This window comes from Pongo abelii, chromosome 11 (assembly GCF_028885655.2).
Source record: "Pongo abelii isolate AG06213 chromosome 11, NHGRI_mPonAbe1-v2.0_pri, whole genome shotgun sequence".
Taxonomy (NCBI): Eukaryota; Metazoa; Chordata; class Mammalia; order Primates; family Hominidae; genus Pongo; species Pongo abelii.
The window spans coordinates 46,815,001-46,830,748 of NC_071996.2; the positions used below are offsets into that span (position 1 = coordinate 46,815,001).

The window sequence follows — 15,748 nt, forward strand, 5'->3', positions numbered from 1 at the left end:
GAAACAGGATGTCCTTATATGAAGGCTCATTATTCTGACACCCACATGACTGTCCCCACTTATAGTTTATTCTAAAAGCTTCAACCCTGCTCAGAATGTAGGGATTTTGTTTGAACCCAGGATTTTTAAAGTTGGGAGAGAATCCATGAAATGATCCCTCGTTCCTGTAAATGTACACACATGGGGGTGCCTGCCTACACCATCAGAGCATCACACACACACACCCTGCACACACATCACCACACACACCCTCTATGCTAAATCTGCCTTCAATTAACCAAAAGCACAATTTTGCCCTGACAGAGAAGATTTCATTTGGTCCACATATGACTAGGGAGCCGATTTCATTTCCTGTAAAAAACCCCCTCAAACGCTGCAAAGTTACCTGACTCAGCTGCTTGTAGAAATCAAATTCAGTCAGAGATAACAGCTAATCATTTGTCACAGTAAGAAGCAATTCCCTGAAATCGGAAGGGAAAACCTGCCGCTTCAATCCGCAGGTCTGTCAGATTGCTAGAAATTACATTCTGCTCTGACTAACCTCTGCACTTGGATTGCTAACAACAAGCAGCCTGCTCTATCAAAAGAGAATATCATACAACCAGGAACCACTTTTGATTCGTTCTGTTCCAATAACCTGAGAAAAGTTTATGGACATGCCTTGCTGCCTGGACCTCAATTTCCACCAACCTACACACTGTTTTGAATTTATAGCGCTGCAGCTCCACAGTAATATAGGTAAAATTTACAGGCTGACTATCTGCTACTTCATTGAAAGAAAATTAAGAGTTGATTTTATAACCACACGACTGATATTTGCCTTCTGATACTTTGAGGAAGCATACGGTTTGGAAGCTTCAATTAAAATGCCAAAAGAGAAAAAATAAATTGATTAACTCTCAAAATACAATTTATATTTTTTAGAAATGCTTCCCGGGAGGGAATTAACTTTATACTCTTCTATGTAAACACTATTTGTGCAGCACAAGTTTAATAAAAATGATACATCACCTCTCTGTTAGGTTTATAATTTGCATAGCAATAGTGTATATGGAATTTTGGTCAAAATGTTTCTCTCCTCTCTCTCTCTCTCTTTCTCTCCCTCCTCACATCCCTCCTGCAATAGTACTTACAGGATCATTGGAAATAGGTAAGTTTAATATCTTTCCTAATCCCAAGAAGCCATTATTATTACTTAAAGTGTATCTCAAGGTAGGTTATTAAGCCCCAAGAAGTTACAGCTTTGAGTTAGAATCACATAATCTTAAAAAAAGGACAACATATTTTCCAAGCAGTACTTAACCAAATACTTTTTTTTTTAACTCTGACTAGATTTATGATGAATACAGATATTGCAACCCTTATAAGAACTTAAAGATGGCGAACTCAGAGATTCAGCATTTAAGAAGCCTGCCTCTAAGACTAAGACTGAATCCATCCCAAGTTTGTTCCATTGTTTTTTTTTTTTTTTTCAAAGCATTTTATTTTCCACAGTTGGAATCAGCTGAGCAGTGACTCTGAATTTCCTTTGCTTTTGTCAAACTGTGTCACAACCATAAAGTTATTTTAACTGAGTTTATTTGCCTAGGCATTTCCTTTCTCTTGTAGTAGTGTAAGAGAAAGGAAAACAACCATTTAAAATGTGAGTACAGTTGAGTGGATATAAGGGACTCTTCCAGCTCCTATCGTAAGCAGACAATTCAATGATAAGTATGTGGGCTTTTTAAGCTTTAAAAAATATTCATAAATCCCATTTTGGATTCTTTCAATTTTCTTTAAGCAATGAGAATTAGACAAGTTTATAAATTCTCATTTCTACCTTTCTTGGGCCAGTCCGGATTAGTCCTACCATGGTTAATACTGGCTCACATGGGGGACTTCCACAAATTCTTTAATATACTGTGTATCTGGTGTAAAAAAATTATGTAAAATACAATAATTGATGCTATTAATGTATTTGGTGAGATAATCTAATAGATTTCCTTAAAGTAACTCTAATAAATTTTTCTTCCTTAGTAAAAACAACCCCTTGGTCTTAGATTCTGCTCTTGTACAGTCATCCGTACAGTGGCCAAGGCTTAAGCTCTGGTACTGTATGAGTATGCAAACAAGCAGATTTCACAATCAGATGACACTGAGACTTAGGCTTACTGTGCCAGACTCTCTTTGGTGACTGTTCTCTCATCTTGGGCCAGCCTAGGGATCTGAGAACCTGCTGCAGTTAGAAAGAAGTCACCTGACCTCGAAGTTGCCCTCCTGTCTTTTCTCAGTCGTTCCAGCTCTCACACTCAAGAGTCAGAGCTCTCCACCACTGTCCTGGCCAGAGCAGCACCCCCAAAAGGTCTGCATGTACCTCCGGCAAGAGAAATGTATATAGAAGACAATGCATTTTTAGTCCCTATAGACTTTCTATAACGTCTCCGTTTCCAGAATCTCATGTGTGCCTTAAAAGCCCTTTTCTTCTACATTTAAAAGGACAGTTTGATTATATAATAATACCTGGATTTATGCATTAATCTACTGACAGCAGAGCCCATTAATAGACATTTTTCCACTTGCTCCTCATAACAAACTTTTGAAGGGGGGAGCAATTATTATGAGGATGATTTTATAGATGAGTAAATTGAATCTCAGAAATTTTAACTGACTTTTTCCCACATCACCTTGTATTAGAATCTGGATCTGATTCCTGACTCCAGAAACTATTTGTCTCTAGATTCTATCTGTGCTCTTTTAATCACCTTGGGGGTACAAATCTAAGTAAGCAAACAAAAGCCAAAATAGGATTTTTAACTATTTAACAGAGTATGGTGATGTCAGTATGAAATCTTGTTCATCTGGTTTAGTGGACATAACTGTGCCTGGGCAGAAGAGAGAAGGAGGAGAGAAGAACAAAGGCAAGGTCAAGAGCAACTACACTGAAATTTGGAGAAAAAGTAAGTTAGATATAAGGAAGAGGACCTGGTATGTAACAGGTATTAATGGGATCAGTGACATCCATCATTTGTGAATGGAACAGGTTTTATTTTGCTTGGAAGATTTTTAAAATTTTTACTTTTTCATGAAAACTCAACAAATTTACATGCCAATCTCCCCCCATATTTACTCTCATCTCCCAATTTCTCTGAACATAAAATTCAAATGGATTCTACAAATGAACAGACAGCTGTATACTAAATAACTCACATAAGTACTTTTTTGTTGACATTTTTATCCTGTCCCAATTAATGATTTTTTCAGGATTTGAGGTTAGGTATTCAATTAAAAATACCATTCTTTTCTTGGTCATAAGAATGTACTTGGAGCATTTATACTAAGGCAGATTTAGAGATCAGATACATAATGTGGTACATTCTGTAATATACATGGGTAACTCAATGTCTTACGCTACAGAAACTTGAAATTGGGCCTCAATTTCCTATATTTCTGGGCTGTTTTAATTGCTACTTTAATATTATCTATCTTATACACACACATACACACACAAACACACACACACACCCCCCAACCACCACCACCACCACCACACAACTTCACACTTTTCTGGTATTTTTATTTACTGAAGTAAAGGTAAATTAAAAAAGCAAATTAAAAATGTCAACAAAGTTTTTATAACATCTTAAAATTACCTTACTTTCTACTTTTAAAACTGAAATACCAACTCTGGATGACTAGAAATTGAATCGGAAATGCCCCCCAGTCTTTAGGTTGGCATTAGGGAAAGACCTATAACAAGTCACCTGATTTTCCTAAGAATACATTGAGAGAGGGTTTGCAGTTCTCGCCAGCTAGAGGAGTCTTCCTGGTATTGATTGATTATCACAGTGTTCACCTTGGAATGATATAGATATACTGGATATTATGAAGCTTGGAATTTTAAAAAAAATTACCATTTTGTAATTTTGTTCACATTCCAACTGACAGAAGACACAAGAGATACTTCAATTTTCCAAAAGAATGAAAAAAAAAAAATCTTGCCCATTCTTCTGAAATTTAAGTAGGCAGCCCTTGAAAGATCACTGGGAAAAGTCTGTATTTTCTCAGGTTTAACTAAATAATTTATGCATACTTTCACTTTGGCATGATGAAGCAATTTTAGCCTTTAAAACCCACAACTACTCAGGAGGGAAAAGGTCTGGTTCCTGCAACTTAAATAATTTAAACATCCAGGTGGAAATGCTTTCAGCAGTTTCCCTTTTTGAGACAAAGGAAGAAGACCAGAATTTTGAGATACCAAGAATAAAGAATTGATAAAAGACGTAAGCTCGGATGTATTTAATTTAGAATGGGAATCTTGCAATATTTTTTGAATGATAGAGACCAGAGTGAGGTGTGAGGTGAAACGTCTGCTTGCCTGCTGTTTATAATAAATGAACACATAGAAAATAACATGTCAGTATAGCCCTAAGCCACACATATATGTATTACATATATAAACATAGCATACACAAATAGAAATATCTATAAAGCTACTATAACCCTATAACCCACGTCAGCCCAAGCTTTAAGCATTAGGTAGCTATTGGAGATCTTAGAGGAAGCTGTGTTACGAAATATTGTGCTTTAATCCCTGGCTTCTTGGGTTATATAAATGTGTATATCTTTTGATATACAACTAAGTAGAGTAAGATAAATGAAAATGGAACAAAATGTCACTTCTGTAGGACATGGGGCTGCAAAAAGGACAGAAGGAACTACTAAAATACTAGAGGAGATTTTGATATGTAGGTACCCAGTACAATCAGCCCTCTGAGTCCATGGCCTCTTAGCCTGAAGTCAGATTTCAGAACTGCCATGGGGAAATTTACCTTCTCACTTGCAGGTCTGTAATGATATACTTGTAAAGGAGTGTGGGACTTGGAACACTGCCTGTGTAAATTTAGAGCACGGCTTATAATCAGAAAGTTTTGAGGGTTAAAAAATTTCCTGCTGTCTTATCAACATACTAAAAAAATGCATAGGGCACTTTGTGTTGTATTTTCTATACACCCACTCAGAAAAACACTTAACAACTCATAAAGCACTGGTTTTTATTATTTCTAAAAAAATCTTTGTCACATCCATATCTGATGCTCATGTAAAGATGGCAATCAGCTAAGGTACGAAATAAGGTAACAGAGCTAAAGAGAATTGGTTTCCTTTAGAGTTAAGCATGACCAAAATTATACAGGAAGGGTAAAAAGAGATCTTGCTACGTATGTATTCTTTAAAATGAGTGCAGGCTTCATTCTCTCATAGAGGAAAACAGGTTCGTAGATTTTAACACTCTGAAACTTTCGGCCCTGTGCATCATAGGCATGCAACATACTGGGTCCTGTAAGGAGAGATCCTGAAGAAAATATGAAGAAAGGTTACCCTCCAAGCCAACAGGAAAGGTTAAGGTTGGCCAGGGCTGCACAAGACAGGGTTGCTGAAACCCAAAGGTCACATGCTGAACAAGGTTGCTATGTTATGATGATTTCATTCTGAATGCAATTCTGGCTTTGTTTTTGTAGTGGTGCTGTGAGGGCCACCCAAGTGACGTAGGTTAGAGATGTGGACTGGGGAAGAGTGACTAAACCACGGACACATCAGTGTTGTTAAGGGATTCAAGAAATATTATTTTTGATCTATGTAAAGAGCTTGAACATCAACGGCTAAGGTATACAATGTGAAGTGAGGCCTAGAAAGGGACTGATATGGGGTGGGTGGTTGTTCTTTCATTTTCTTTTCTTTCTCTCTCTCTCTATTTATTTATTTATTTTTTGGTCATCCATTGACTTTAATTAAGTCCAGCCAGCCTCATAAGCATGGGAAACTTGGAGAACTTTTTTGTTTAAAGTGACCTTGTTCCCAGGATTTGCCCTACAACTTCTCTCAGCTCTACTGCAAGGATGAATATTCACATTCCTGCTCTGAATCTTAGAATGGGGCACCTGGAGTAAAAAAGAAAATTTCAATCTCATCTTAAGTATAACACTGAAAGCACTGTTTTTTTTTTTTTGAGGAAAAAGAAACCTTTCTTCATAATCCTGCTGGTTATACTTCTTAACTGTATTATTTTAAGTCAATTAATTCAAATTTAAAAATAATGAAATTACTAGCAGAGACTCTAAACTTCTTTTAGTATATTAAATTGGGCAGATTGCTTCTCTCCTTCTAATTATGAATGTTGCAGTTACAAAAGAAACTGTCATTTTGATAGAGCAAAAGACAATCTGTCTGCCAAAAATGTCCAACCATAATTCTAAAAAAAAGTCATCGGCATCAAGAACATGCTACTTTGTTTGATGTACTGTCTTATTGGAAACCTGATTTGCTTTCAACCTCTGAGACAACACATAACATAAGTTTGTGTGACTAATTTTTCTTGGAAATATGAGTAATTAGAATTAGGGGCCATTTTCATAGCAGGAGTGGACAGGTTTTTAAAAAATTCAAAGTAAGTGCTACAGTTATTTTCTTTGCTTTTTTTTAAAATCACACTCCTAAAACCAAGTAGAAGGGGGATGCTGGGCTTTGTACTGGATAATGCGAGTCCCCATGTAAATTGTGAGCGATTGCAAAGTACGGAAAGGTTTATTACCTAAGGTGAGCCCTCCCAGAGCTCCTGGAATATAAAAGCATTAAGCACATGTTCTACCAAACTCATAAAAATCAATAAACAGGAACCCCCCACCTGTGCAATGGCCCCAGTGTTAAGTTTTATACATGTAGTAATAGTGCATATCAATTTTCACCACCCTTCCTACGCTAGCTATTACAGGGCCTACCACCACCGGAGGGACAGCGAGAGCCGTACCATTCATCCATCCCACAGAGTTGTCTACATGCCAGGCCCATTGCATCATTGTCAGTTTTATTCTATCTGCAACTGGACAAGGCTGCAGCCCTAGCTTCTATACACCCACTCAGTACCGCAACAATTGCAACTGTGTGCCTCTGTTTAAAGAGTTTACAAGTCCTTCTGAAAGAAAAACAGAACCGTTGCATATTAATGCCCCCAGGCCCTGGACGATCACACAATGGAAAGAGGAAAGACATGTCGCTTCCATCGGTATGTGACCTTGTCCAACTGCTGCAGTCTGTGGCTTCTCCATCAAGGTTTAAAAAATAATAATGCATTCTTGATAAGCATCTGGATGACCAGGTTTCTACAGAAACTAGTTATAATCAGAGTGCTCCTTAACAGCCAAAAGATTCGGAGAGCGCAGATCACCGTTTTATTACACACGTGGTAACATACGCTAAAAGTTAGGCCTGAAATATGCAGCATTTTCACCAGGTTACAGAAATAACTACTAACATCACACTTATTTCATAATTAAAGGAAATCCTCCACCCACCTCCCCATTTTTACCAATAAAAGCAGAAAATATCACTGAATACGTAAACTTTGTACCACAGCCACTCTTTGCCATCCTTTCCTCTGTACAGGGTAAGGAGGGGGGGGATAGGCTTATTAAAATCCCAGCACTTGTTAGTAAAGAGGTGCAATAACTTTGGGAGGAATACTTCACTTGAGGCATTCTGGGAAAAAAGAAGAATAAAAGAAAAAAAAGAAGCCTCGTTTTAATTATAATCCAAATATAACTGCTCTGGAGTAATGAGGAGCATTTGAGAAGACAGCCTTCATTCAGACACGGAACTTGGGTGATGTTTTTCTTCCTTTTAAATGGTTCTGTTGGTTATATAGTTTTAACATGCCTGAAAAACAAAAGAAGGCCCTTGGTGATGACTCCGCTTTTCCCCTCTCCAGCAAAAACAAAACAAAAACAAAAACAAAAACAAAAGAAAACAAAAAACCAGGAGTTTTATCTGTCTGAGGTTGCCTTTGATAGCACTCACAGCACGGAAGTGCCACTCACGGGTACTTAGAGCTGCGTCATTTAGGAGCATAAAAATAGAATAAAGTTGTGCAGCAAATGAGAAATTATGATATAACTCAAGTGCTATGGCATGAAACCGGCAAAATGAGCCATCTAAACATTTTTCAGAACCAAAAAAATAAAATCAAAGAAAAGGGAAACTGCAACTCTAGCATGATTTCTGTGAAGGTGTGTTTGAAGTGTTACTAACTTCAATGCCCTCCATGAGAATAGTTGCTATGGATATTATGAGAAAATTAGACATTTCTAGCACTGCAAAGAAAGTGAAGCAGTGCAGTTGTGAACAGCTGGCATACAATAGATAATTTAAGGGAAAGTGACCCTCATGTATAATTTTTAACTGAAGAACTGTCAGGCCCCATTAGTTCCAATTGGGCCTGCCAGGACCAAGATCAGTTTATAGGAGTATTGTATTAGCACAGTTTCTGAAAGAGCAGTGTGAAAACATAATATGGGGATTTGGTAAACTCAGCATTTTAAAAAATTGTACACATTATTTGTTATAGTGACACCATTGCTCTCTGCTTATGGGTTCTGAATGCCAACCCCAATAGGGTAGCAACTGCCATGGTAAACAATTTGTGAAAAAGCCCTTCTGAGCAGTTGGACTATGGTCAAAAGTAACCCCCAAAAGTTAAAAGGGCAAAGCAAATGGTGGCTATCGTACACCGTGGTGCTGAATGCTTCTGACTCAAAGGCCTTGAAAGAAATAGGGCAAAGAACAGAAAAACTATATAAACTCAGTCAACCAAAGTTCTTGTTAGAAGTATGGAAATTTTTGGACAGCCTGTGAAGTATGTAACGAGATCTAATTGGGAATATAACATGTATGTTTCAAAAGTAATAGCCAAAGCAAATCATAAGAAAAAAAAAGAAAAGAGGTTACCTCTTCTCCGTCACATTGGCTATTTAACTAAGCAAATATTGAAGCTTTCTTGACACCTGGTTATCTCACTTAAACACATGGTGAAATAAAATAATATACACATGACATGCCATAGTTTTAAATAGCACCATCTTTATTGAAAACATGGGATGGGTGCAGTGGCTCACACTTGTAATCCCAGCACTTTGGGAGGCTGAGGTGGGAGAATCACTTGAGCCCAGGAATTCAAGACCAGTTTGGGCAACATAGTGAGACCCCATCTCTACAAAAAATTTAAAAAAAAATTATCTGGGCATGGTGGTGCATGCCTGTGGTCCAAGCTACTTGGGAGGCTAATGCAGGAGGATGGTGTGAGCCTGTGAGGTCAAGGCTGCAGTGAACCATGATCACGCCACGGCACTCCAGCCTGGGTGCCAGAGTGAGACCCTGTCTCAAAAAAACAAACAAACAAAAAAAGAGATAGAGAGAAAGAAAGAAAGAAAAAGAGGGAGAGAAAGAAAAGAAAAAGTAAAAGAAAAATGGATTCATGGTACAGGAAAGAGTGGATACTGAGGATCAGGGAAGGCTTCATGGGGAAAGAGGTCATGGAGGTAATATGGAGCTAATATGTATACAAAACACTTAGTCTAGAACCTTGTAGCTCAATAAATGGCTGTGTTTAGCATCTGGTGGAACACACTGTCCTTAATTTTATTGTGTGATATTGTGCAGTTTAAAATCATGTTTGCCTTACCTCTCTATCCTTAGGGAGAGCTGCTTGGTATTGTCTTGTTGGTATTCCTTGGTGTAAATGTTTTGAGGAAATTTCAGACACTTATATCCCAAATTAATGGGATTCTTGGCATCCTCTCTCCCTTTTAATGTTGCACTGATGTGGAATTAATCTCTCTATTTAGGTGGTTTGTCTTTGCTACAAATATTAAATAATCAAGTCAACATCTTTATATATTTAAATCTACCATTTGGTTATTTAGAAAGGCAACTATTCAATTCCATAATTATAGCCACTTAAATCAAAGTCTACTAATTAGATAACATAACTGGGCTTTACAGGTATTATAGAATATTCTTTACTAGACACTATATTAAAGCAATCATTAGCTCAGCTATAAAAGGGTTTAAATACTAATGGTTTTTTAAAATTTGTTTTATAACCTAAACAAGCAATCAATGTACATTAATAAGCATAATTGTTTTTTTGGCATCTGTCCATTCATTTGGTCCACCTTGACAGCTCTAGCAAATGTGTCAGCAAAACTCAGTACACACAGTACACAAGTAGGAATCACCAGTGACATCTTCTCAAATATATATTATGCATTAAATTATTTTGATATTGAGAGATTAAAACCTCTGCAGTGTCCATGAAATCCCTTTCACATACATTCCAGACAAAGACTGTGACGGATACTTCCACCTCAAACACGACATCGAAGTGGCCATAAAACAAGCCTTAATGAGGTGATAAATGTGTTTACCTTTGATTAGGTGAGCTTCTTGATAAGATAACATGGAGAAGCACTTTCCAAGAGTAAATATGTACAGAAATTGCTGGCCACTACTGTTCTGTTGAGATTCCACATGCAACAGAAACACCTCACTTGTCCAACTCACCTTTCTGCCAGCTAATTTGGCTTTGGCAATGGAAAGAGTAGCTCGTATAAGAAATCTTTACCTCATTTGTGGACCCCAACAGTTCTCAGAAAACCCTTTCCTGGATTCTAAACTCTGTGCTATTACACAACTCAATCATAACTCTTTACATGTTGTAGTGTAACTGTTTTCTTATTTGTCTGTTCCTCAATAAACTATGAGCACTGAGATTTTGCTTCCCTCATCTTTGTCTCCTCCAAAGCTAGGATGGTGCCTGGCCCATGGTGGACAGTAACTTATCTGTTCTGAATGCATGAATTTTCATCATAGTTTTTGTGATTGTGTTTATGAAGACACTGGAGCAACAGTGTTCTGCAATTCTAGAGATCTTGATGTGGTGGCAGCCTTGTATCCAGTCCTATGTATGTACATTTTGATATCTTACTGCCTTTTGCCAAATAGGGCAATAAACACCCCCCAAGAGCGCTATCCAATCATATACTCTGTATTTGTTTCAGGTGACCTTCCTGCAGGGCAACTTTGGCATATTCTCTGCAAAGGTACAGTTGTTGGATTTCACATAAGGAGACTGTTATCATTTGGTCCTTGACAACTTTCATAGACAGTCACTCTTAGCTTAACAAGCAAATGTGTAACAGTTAAAATTGGAAGAAAAATAAGGCCAAAATGGCAGCTTACTGCACAACTTGCATGCGTTCTAAAATAAAGGAAATATGAATAAAAGGTAACTTATTCAGTGTCACTCGTTCATATTTATAGTTTAAAAATTAGTCAAAGTTTATGTCCTGAGGTTGTACCTACAGGAAGCCAGATGTGCCTTCTGCACGTGACCTAAGACAGGCCTAGAGCAACTACTAGATAATTTCTCGCTCATCCTCTACACCGTCGATTGCGGCGGCTTTCTGAGGTGAGAGAAACTGACAGCACTAACTCTCCAGGGCAGAACTTTCCAGTCAAGTGGATCAACGGACTGAAAATCTCTTATGAATAGTCATTAGGCCTTCATTACAAACCCCTCAAAACCCAGTTCTCTTTTCGCAACCAAATGCCTTTTGTCATCTTCACAAGGTGCATCATTTAATTACCAATTGATTTCTTTATATATGACAACATGTCAGATAGCAAAATACAGTGTATCTCCCTTAGGGGGGAAAAGTCTGTTAACTATCACTATGCCAGATTATGGAATTATCTGAAAAACAGGCATCGTGCATACTGTTTCTTCATTTTCACTACTTTTTCTAACATCAGAGTTTCTTTTTGTTGAGAAAAGCCAATAAAAGAAAAAGAAGAAAAAAGCTAATGAGAATCATGATGGAGTCCTCCCATACCCTGAAACACTTTCAAATTAGTGAGAACACATTTTAAGCTTTCTTTATATGAAAAACGAATACTCAACAACATATAGGGAATATAGAGTGAATTCCAAAATGCAACTATATAGAGAACTACCATGGCCCATCTTTCTACATAAAAAAATGTCAGACAATTGTTCTCATTATACCAAGAATTTACTCAGCTTCTGACTTAGCTAATGCACTGAATCTTCTGCTGCGCAACTGCAGCCTGATAATCAAGTCAGTACTGTATTAATAAGCTGAATAATAAGGGAATTTCAAAAATGTACAGGACTATTATACCGTAACAATAAAACCTCAAACGGAGTAAACCAGGGCAGTGCTGAAGGTAGGCGTCAGAAAATAATGAAACCAGTGTTGCAGCAATGCACTCCATTGTGTGGTAGTGTAAATGCCTGCTTCTTTCATACACAGAAGCCACATTACATGAGTCCGAAATGTTCTCAGAGCGTCACTGTGACTGGTTGTGCTAGAACCTGGCACCGACAGGCACTGAAAGCTGACATTATGCTGTAGGATGTGCTGCAGGTGTGCAGGCCTGGGAACGTGCTCTAATTACATATTTTCCTGCCGCGCAACAATTAAGGTCGCCAAAATAATTGCCAGTTTCTTAATCCCTCCCTAACAAGACTGACATAAGGAATGGTTTATTTTTCTCTGGTTGTTTTGAAAGTGTTCCTCAAGATTTTGGTTTTCTATGGAACTGCATAAAACTAATTCTTATGTTCAGATGTGTGATTATGCCCATTGTTAAATAAAGAAAAAAAAGGCCTGTCTTTGAATTGTGGTAAAACTAAAATAATTTTTAAAATGCGAATTTTATAACCCAGTAGGTGGTTTAAACATTTTTCCTCTTAAAGAAGGTAAATTTTGCCTTTAAAACCCTATGTTTCTACTTTCTGAACTGCTCAAATCATGTGAAATGTTAAAATGGGCCGGGAAAAAAAGCAGACCACATGAAAACATAGACCAAATAGGTGTCTTCACTTACAGCAATGATTCTTCACCTTTTTGGAGGGGGATAGTGGGGAGACATAGAGCCTTTTAAGAATCTGCTTTAAACGTATGGACCCACTGCCCAGGAAAAAATGCATCAATGTACTAAATGTTACATGCAATTTCTGGTGGTTTGCAGATTCTTTAAAAAATCCATTAATGAATTCCAGGGAAAGAATCCCAGTCAACTAATAAATATTGCAATTATTGACACACTGTCCTTCATTCATCCACTTCTGCATTCTCTGAGCCATCTGACCACCATATGAAGCATACAGTATCTACCACAGGCATCAGGAACCAAGTTTGTGGGATTTATATTCACAACTAAAACCCATTTCTTTCATTATTATTAGTTGTCAATTTCCCACTTTGGTTGTGCTAATTGGGCAGAGCTGAATCACTCAGAGAATTCTGAGCCAGCTTACTCAGTCTTGCCCGCTTTCCTACAAATCAGAAGATAGCAATGCGTGCTGATTGAGTACTTAGCAGACAAACTGAAGTTATGTCAAGCGCATTATGATTTAACACAGGCTGAATGGTAGGGGCAGCAGATGTAACTAATGGGGTTAGGGAGAGAAGAAACTGGAGCAGTGAGAGAGGGGATGGAAGGGAAACAAAAGTGATTGTATCAGTAATAGAGACTTCAAAGGGGAGTAGTTTGGAAGATCTGGGTTGGGGGGATCTGGCAAATGGAAAAAGAGGCACATCTGCCTATAGAGTAGCTGACAGAGGAGACAGGAAGAGCCTGCCGGGAGAGAAAGCAGAGTAGGAAATCAAAGGCAAGAAAATGTATAGCTGCAGAAAAAGGGAAGCTCGATTCCATTTATAGAGGTAATGACACAAGGCCTCCTACAGTTGGAACTGTCCCAAATTGGCCTGTTTTGAGTGTCCCATCCATGACTTGTTGCTAAGTCGGATACAAAAAGTAAACTTTAATAATTTGATAAAACCATTTCATCTTGATGTTTGAAAAATCCTTTCATTACAAGAATAGTGGGTGGTTTAAATATTACCTGTTCCTCTTTCCAGTTTTTCTTATGTGTCCGATGCTTAAGGACAATGTTTGGTCAAAAAACTGAGGTCTCATGATAGACAACTCAAATGTGAGTTTTATGGATAAAAGTGAGGAACAGGCATGCCATTTCCTTTCTTTTAGGAGATGCTTTGATTCTTGAAGGGGTGGACAGTTGAATTCCAATGATGGAGTGAGCACGTGTGTGTGCATGTGTGTGTACATGCACACACATGCTTGTATGTATTACAGTACAACAGGGGATGGTTGAATTCCAATGATGGAGTGAGCACGTGTGTGTGCATGTGTGTGTACATGCACACACATGCTTGTGTGTATTACAGTACAACAGGGGATGAGGACAGAAGGGCAAAGACCAAATTCTTAAAGTGGCTTTGAGGCATGCAGGGGTCAGAAATGGGCTGTGCTGCTAAAACTCAGACCATATTCTGGGATGCTGTTTCTACCACCAGTGGCCCATTCCTGTTCATTATTCACATGCTACATGCCACTCAGGTGTTTTTCTAAGGCCAGCTCAAGCATGTCCTTTCTGACCTGTTCAAGGAGGGAAACTCTTAATTCCACCTTGTACATATACCAAATCGAGGACTTACCTTGATCATCCCTCGATTCATTCTATCAGTCACTCAACAAACATTTCTTGAATACTCACAATGTGTCACACTCTTACCCTTGCCAAGCAGTTCTTTCTGACACTAATCTGTAAGGCTCTGTGAGGACTCACCTTTGAACCTTTGGTGCTGGCACATGGTAAGTAGCTAATATTTGTGAAATGCAATAATGAATTGAGTGACTATAAAATAGCTTCCCAAACAAATCAAAGGCAGGCTTATAGTAAAATGTTTCAAATAGTTGTAAGGTTTTTGTAAAATGATTTTTCTATACAGAAGTACACTTATTAGTAAAATAAATTTTTAAAACATTGCAGTTCAGTTCTTGGTTTAATCACAATCATAGTACTACTGGTAGCTTTCTCCTGGGCACGGCCAATTCACCAACTAACACACTGCCTTCACAGAGCACGCAAAGATGTATCCAGCTTCATTTTTGCCTGATATAAATACCATCAGCCAGTACTGAGCATTGCACACACTGACCTGAGTGCTACAGACTCCCAATTAGTCACTATTCATACAATTCTACACCTAGCCCATAACAGGCTTTTTTTCCCTTAACCCAATTTCCTTGACCTGTGTTTTCCTTCTAACCAGAGTTCAGAGACAAAGGCAGAGCAGTAAATCATTTTCTTAGAAAAACACCATCAGGCTGCTTTAGTCCTTTGGGCTGTTATTTATATGCTGTACCTGAAAAAGTTATTTTGGGATAGTGTAGCTCACTAAATTATATTTTCCTCATTATCATTATTACTTCAAAATGATCATTAATTTGCTCTTTGGCTTTCTAAGGGGGAAAACATCAAAGAAACAAGAGTTCCCCCTAATTTAACTTTTCTTGAAAGGTAACTGATTTACAAACAAATTACTTGTGCCTTGTAAGGAAGAGCCAAGTGCATCTGCTCATTTGATACATTTTCAAGGGTTACAGTGTGGAAATGAAGCTCTAAGAAGCTCCTGTGTGATCCACAAACAACTTCACGCTGTATTACACGTGCATCGGATACAGAGACCAAACCCTCTGAGTTGCAAGCAACCTGTGATGCAGAATGCTTGCTTGGCAGTGCCTGAAACAGCTTATTTAAATTGCAAACTTTGCAGTCGCCACTTACAGGTGATTTTGAAAGTTCATTATATAAACTAAACAGCTTAATCTCCATACTTTGTTTTTAAAATCATACATATATTATCTCTGAAAGATGCTATTTAATCTCTCTCTCTCAAAAACTCATCAACTCTGTTAAGAAATTGCCTTAGAGAGTAAAAATGTATTTAAAACACGCATGAAGCTTAAACAAACGTTTCAACTTGAGGGCAGATAATGTTAGAGACACAGGTAGGAATTGCCAGGATGAAGTCTGCCTTGAATGGAGATC

At 37.9% G+C, this 15,748-nt stretch overlaps 1 protein-coding gene, 1 long non-coding RNA gene and 1 pseudogene across 7 annotated transcripts in view; 1 reads left to right on the forward strand and 2 right to left on the reverse strand.

Moving 5' to 3' along the window:
• LOC129057982 (uncharacterized) overlaps window positions 1–2,936 on the forward strand; it is a 12,761-nt gene extending 9,825 nt beyond the window's left edge. For both annotated transcript variants that reach the window (XR_008522768.2, XR_008522767.2), the window contains 2 exons: window positions 1–2,341; window positions 2,847–2,936. The exon at window positions 1–2,341 is cut by the window's left edge and continues 4,512 nt beyond it. This is a non-coding gene — a long non-coding RNA (uncharacterized LOC129057982). The remainder of the gene's footprint in view (window positions 2,342–2,846) is intronic.
• The window catches only part of ZEB2 (zinc finger E-box binding homeobox 2), a 132,110-nt gene that overhangs the window by 66,436 nt on the left and 49,926 nt on the right, over window positions 1–15,748 (reverse strand).
• LOC129047224 (putative uncharacterized protein encoded by LINC00269) overlaps window positions 1,454–15,748 on the reverse strand; it is a 41,893-nt pseudogene continuing 27,598 nt past the window's right edge.